This window comes from Leucopleurus acutus, assembly GCF_964270905.1.
Source record: "Leucopleurus acutus genome assembly, chromosome: 14".
Taxonomy (NCBI): Eukaryota; Metazoa; Chordata; class Mammalia; order Artiodactyla; family Delphinidae; genus Leucopleurus; species Leucopleurus acutus.
The window spans coordinates 64,086,815-64,093,138 of NC_139156.1; the positions used below are offsets into that span (position 1 = coordinate 64,086,815).

Consider the following 6,324-nt stretch of genomic DNA (forward strand, 5'->3'; position numbering starts at 1 on the left):
CTTTCCTCCAGCGCTGACCAGATGTCCTCTTGAGGGACTTGAAATGGGGAAGGGGCAAGATTGACTTTTCTACCACTTTTACTGCTCTGGTATCTTTGAGAGGAGAAGAGTAGTTGGCCTAGTTCCTCTAATTTTTCAAGTCCCCTAACTCTTCCTCTATTGTTGGGGCTAGGAGAGGGAATAGGAGAGGAAGAGCATAAAGCTCTTTTCTTAAAGGATTTTTAGTAAGCCCTGGAGTGAGATGTCTGCCCTCAGATATTGGAAATTCCTTAGCGTGCAATGTACACAGATGGATTCTTTTTCTTTCATTTTGAGCCTTAGTTGCCAATCCTGAGCAACAAGAAAACTGCCACTCAGCATCCTATTAAAGATCTCATTTAAAGCCATAGGATTGGATGATGTATTCCCTGAGGTAACACTATGGATTTGGCCACGTGGAAGTTGTTGGTAGACTTAAAAATGGCCCTTATGGCGGTGGAGGTGATAGAAGTCACATGGAGTGGGTTGTGGAGTAAATGAGAAGTGAGAACATAGGGAAGGCAAGCAACTCATTAGGGAAGTGTTGTGATGAAGGCAGCAGAGAACTTGGAGGAGCAGCTGGAGGGAGCTGTAAGGTGAAGCTAATGTTTGTTTGTTGATATTTTTAATGTAGAGTTGGTGCCGATCATTAGAAAAGGGGTTATAATGTAGTACATGAGATGATAATGAAGGAGCAGAGCCCTTGAGAAGGCGGGAGAAGAAGGAATCCATAGCAGAAGAGGAGAGATTAGCTTTTGGTAGGAGCAAGGGTACAACTTGAATTGTAATAGGAGAGAAGGCAGAGAAGATAGGGCTCGTGCTGGTGGTTTTGTAGATTTGATGATGAGAAGGTAAGGGACATTTCCCAAGATGGCTTCTGTTTTTGCGAATGAGGCAGGAGAGTTGATTAGTAGCTAATAACAGGGTGGGTGGGAAGGGAGAGTGGGAAACATCTTTTTGCTACAGTACACAAACCTTGAAATAGGGGCAGATTGATTTAGATTCACCTAAAACAGCCAGCAAAGTGCTGGAACTATTTATCACATAGTATTGGAATAAAATAATTTTAATTATCGCAAACTGAAAGTATTCTTTGCTTTAAATCTTATCTTAAAAAGGTGTTATAGCTGTTCAGAAAATTATATATATTTTTTAGGCCCCAACCTGAAATTGTGACTATTTTGAGGTGTAATGTATAGAATAAAATGGACTTATGGTTCATGCAAAAGCTACTTTCATTTTTTTAAGGGATTTTAATGAAAAGAAGAAACTGTATTCCATTCTGATTAAAGAACTGATTGTACCCCGAAGGGCTTATTTTCCAGGAGGGAATGTTGATAGGGATAAAATTGTTTTCTTTCAGGAGGCCTCCCTTCTGTGCCTGTAATCTAGCTGGCCCCTAAAACAGGGCTCTGCATCAAGGGGCTCCTCAGTGCATGTGGTTGAGTGAGTTTGTCTGGGACCAGCCCTGATACCTAGAGCCAAAGAACCCTTGATTACCTCGGGAGGATTTCTACAACGTCTCTGATTTATTCTTTTTTCTCTTTTTTTCTAGCTCCTCTATCCCTAACTTTTGTTTGCTTGCAAGAAGAATGTGAGCCAAAATTTTAAAGTTTCAAAAGTATAAAGAAAGGAAACAAGTAAATAGGGAAGGAGAATAAATACTGAACAAGACTGGGCAAGGTGACAAGACAGAATTACTGTGCAAATCTGGAAGGCGGCCAGGGTGCAAAATGCAGCGGCTGTGTAGTTTACAGGAACTATTTAGTGTTCAGCATGCTTCAGTGATCACCCAGAGAAAGCCAGATTTTTCCGGTTTTGTTTGCTACCCTATAGTTAGCTATGGAAATCTGACATAGGTGATCTGTGTTTTCTGTCAGCCAACCGATGTAAATACAGAGGACTATGGGGCCTCTGCTCATCAAATCCGACGTGAGTTGAATTGCTAGGAGGAGGACCTCTTGTGGCTATAGTGGGGAATACTTCAGCTAAAACTGCTCTTGGAGGCTGCAGACATTTTTATGAGGGAATTAAAAAAAACCCAACTGTTTAGAGCTCTTTAAAATTGTATTTCATATATTTATAATATTCAGTTGGTTTGATAACACCAAGTACTGTAATTGCATCTGTATTGCATCTCTGAGGAGTTCAATGTAATTTGAAGCACTTCAGATTTTATCCATTTATTTCACATATCCCTTGAAAAGTAGATAGGAAGAATAGGGGTTTTCATCTCCATTTTGCAGATGGAAAGGAGAGGTACAGAGCAGGTAAATAACTTATTTGTGCCTTTAAAGTGGGGGCAGGCTGGCTCATAATAGAATTTGGATATCTAATCTTGGGCTCAATTCAACAGTCTGTGTTTAGAAAACATTCATTATTAAAGCTCTAAAACAAAAACTTCTATTTTGCAAGTGTCAAGTGATTTCTTTATTCAAGAAAAGATGGAGTGAGAGACATAAAACTTACTCTTTGTTTTCACTGTGAAAAGAGGCTGTTCCTAGATTCTCCAGGGGTAAAAAGCTGCTTTAAAAAAAATTGGAGAGGACAGTATGTTAGCAACTAAGAATCTTTAGATAAATGTAATGTCAATTATGCACATTTTAGAGGAAGCTACATAAAAATAGTTATTTCAGAGATTTCCCTAGAAATCATATAAAATGAAACCTCTTTCATAATTGATTCTCTGACAATTTCCAGACCTTGCCTTTTCCTCTCAGCTCCCTCATATTTGTTCTAAGAGTGTCTGTAGAGCTAATAAATGCCTTAAAATTTTTTTTGAATTCAGTCTTTTAAGAACAGGAATGCCCAAACTCAGATGAGTAGTTCTGTTTTAGGGGCAGTTACCACCGCTGTTTTTAGAAGCTATTGGAAGAAAGTCACAAAAGCAGTAATGCCTAAGGAAATATGGTACAAGTTCAAGTGGGGTGTCAAGGAATAGATGAAGTGATAAAGCTTAAGGCAGGGCTATGCAAGATTGTTCCAGTGAATGGTAAGATGTTGATGGAGAGGAGATTAAAAAAAAGGAAAGAGAAAATATGAAAAAGAATAGCCATAGAAAAAAATTTTGTTGGAAAAATTTGGTTTTTTTTTTGGTGACTTTAATAATGGTTCCACCTGTGGAGTTTTTGGTAAATCTTCACTTTACATTCTTTACTGAAAATTATGTAGGTGCAAATAAATCCCAGAAGCAGAGAGTGTGATGCTTGGTGCAAGGGTATGAGACAGGTAAGATTTCAGAGGAAAGACACTGTCTGAAATGTGACACATAATTCTGTGGTACTGAAGACACTGAATTTTACATAATTGATCTTTTGATGTGTGGATTTCCTGGACTATTCCTGCTTTATCATTTTTCACTCTTGATAATTCCAGCGTTCAGCTTTAATTAGATGTAAGAGGTCCTTATTTTGGAAAGGGACTAGAGAAATGCAGATCTAACTTATTTAGAGCTTCCTGACAGCTTTGTTTGTAGATCTCTAGGCAAAGTATGTGTCTGGCCTTTTTCAACAAAGTATTTTCAGTAACAAGTTGTCAGTGAGGTCAGTGACTAGCAGTTCAGGATTAGATACCACCCACCCTGGTTTGTAACCTCCCCCTTCTTTCTCATCCTGGGTGAATGACGCTCAGCTGAAGTGACTGCCCCACTGTCACTGCCTCTCAATTTGGTACTCTGTAACTCTGTGACTAACCAAGAAGTCGTCTTTTTTTTTTTTTCTCCCCCAAACTCTTTTTGGAAAATTTCCTACAAGAGCTGAATTTTAAACACATTTACTTTATAGGAAGCAACAGAAAGGTAAGAGTCAAGTTTGTAAAAAGAGGAGCTGGACTTCAGTGCTTTTTTGTTTCTGTGTTGAAATTGCTCTGCCTTAGTTATATATTATAGGTTTAAAATGTGGGGTTTCTTTCTGAATTAAAGAACACATTATTATATAAAACGGGAATGTTTTGACTAGTTATGGTGAGAAATGTAGGCTTTCACGCTAAGTTTAAAGTTATAAATAACTTTCAAGCTAGTGCCAGGGGAAGCTAGTAGCCAAGGTCGTACTTTGCATTCAGAGAGTTTCTGGCTATAAAAAACCGATTGGGATCCTGTGCAGGAAAAGATAAGATGTTGTCTGGTTGCTTGTGCTTTGGCATGGGGCTGGGGCAAAATATTTGAAGGAATTTTACTTTCAACCCAAAGCTTGTTCACAGTAAATGGGAGATTTTTAAAATGAGATAGTGGCAAAAGCCTTAATTTTTGAATTTAATATTTGCCTTATATATTTGTTTTATAATTGGCAGTAACATTAAGAAATTGAGGAATCTCTCAGAACTGTTTTTACCACCATTTATAATCAAATGAAAATTACACTGTATGAGATGAATATGGGAAGTAATAATGTAAAGAGAAGGTGATGGTGTCTGATGGTGTCTGAGTGACTGCGATGGTGTCTGAGTAACTGCGAGCAATTGCTCTCAGTTGCACTGAGGACAGAACTGGGAGGAATAAGTACGAATGGAAACAAGAAGAAATTTAGGTTAGGTATCGGGAGGTTCATTAACTGTAGAGGTTTTGAGTCATGGATATGCACCACTGAGAAAGACAGTTGCAACATATCAGAAGATACAGGAGATCCAAAGATTTGCTTAAAACACACATGTGGGAAAAATAGGATTTCAGATAAGCCTTGGTCCTGGGTTTGTGGCTAGCTTTTTTAGACAGACTAAAGTGTCAGCATATATGAGAAAAATTGTGATTTGGAGATGTGGATTATCAGTAGTCAAATTCGAATGGCATATTTGGATGGACTATTACAATTTCATTACCCACCATAAAGAATTACCTTAATAGTAGCATAGGACACATTTGTTAAATGGAGAAGCCCAAAATGCCAACAGCATATATACAGCTATTTCTATTTGTTGTGTCCTATACATGGTCTGAGCCTTCCTTCTTAACTGAGTAAAATATTGGGATTTTTATAGTAAAACTTATTTTCTTTTCATTATAAAAGTAATATGAGCTTATTGTAGGAATTTTGAAAGCACAGAGAAAAATTATCTGTAATCTCATTGATGCATGTTCTTTTAGTCTTTTTTCTCTGTACAGCTTGAAAATGAATTGCAGTAATACTGTAGATAAAATTTGGAACCTTGCTTTTTCATTTAACCTTTACGAAAATATTTTCCACATAATATTACCTAATCTACATAGATGTTATTTTAGACTGCTGCCTAACATTCTTCCAAGTGAATGGATATATAATTTTTTTAAATCATTGTTGAACATCTGGGTGCTGTGGTGTGTGTGTGTGTGTGTGTGTGTGTTTGTGTGTGTGTATTTATTTATTTATTTTAAAGGTCATTTCTTTAAGCTCTGTTCTTAAATGTGTACTTGTCAGATTAGAGAACATTAGAGTTGAAGGCAAAGATTGTGATTTTTAAGAAGATGGGTTTTTACTGTTTTTCTTTTAAGGCTTTGTAAAATTCCTTATCTCCCAAATGAAATATTTATTGAGTGTCCATGAGATGCAAAACACAGTTATCAGGCACATAGATAGCAATATACTTAGTATTTGGAAGGACAGAATCTCCTCTACTTACAAAATTTCAACTTATGGACTTTCACAGGTATCAACAAAGTTACATGTTAAAAATTCTTCATCTCTCCCTGAAACCGACAGACAGTATTATTGACTGCTTACATTATTTTGGACTTTACAATTTATAAATAACCTTCGTAGAGAATCATCTATATGTTGTTCTGATTTATATGAATTTTATGATCCAACTGTGGCAAAGAAATAGAATTAGGAAGAACAAATATTTTATAATAAAATTTTTTGGAAATTAGAATTATTTGGAGAAAATCTGTAGGCAGCAAAGTGGAAAGAAAAAGGATAGATGGTACATGCAAAAGCAGAGTTTCAGTTTTGGGATTTTCTGCTTAGGGAAACATGAGAATGGAATAAGGCATGGGTAGGGTGGGAGTTAGGGAAGATATGAAATTTTAATTCTGTTATTGGTATTGAATTTGGGAATTATGGTTGTAGAAATAGAATATATTGCAGTAAAAAAGCTAAGAAATTGGTGATAAATAAAATGATTTGATTTTTGGAAGTAGTAGCTGGTACAGAAATCAAAGTGGAGAGAGTAGAGACATCAGTATTTGATGGGAGGTGAGGTAGAGGGTTGTGAATTCCTAAAGAATATATTCTGCCTGTATTAAAATTTTTTAAATTGTAGAATTTTATTTTTACAGTGATATTTAGAGAAATATCATAGGTATGGAAAGATGGGAGTTACATTCTTTATTCACTC

General features: G+C 36.5%; 1 protein-coding gene across 1 annotated transcript in view; it reads left to right on the forward strand.

Annotated features, from left to right (window-relative positions):
- Nucleotides 1–3,783: 3,783 nt before the first annotated feature.
- The window catches only part of CTNNA3 (catenin alpha 3), a 1,620,647-nt gene continuing 1,618,106 nt past the window's right edge, over nucleotides 3,784–6,324 (forward strand). Inside the window, exon 1 of the mRNA XM_082854158.1 lies at nucleotides 3,784–3,814. The gene's annotated coding sequence lies outside the window, so the exon portion shown is untranslated. The remainder of the gene's footprint in view (nucleotides 3,815–6,324) is intronic.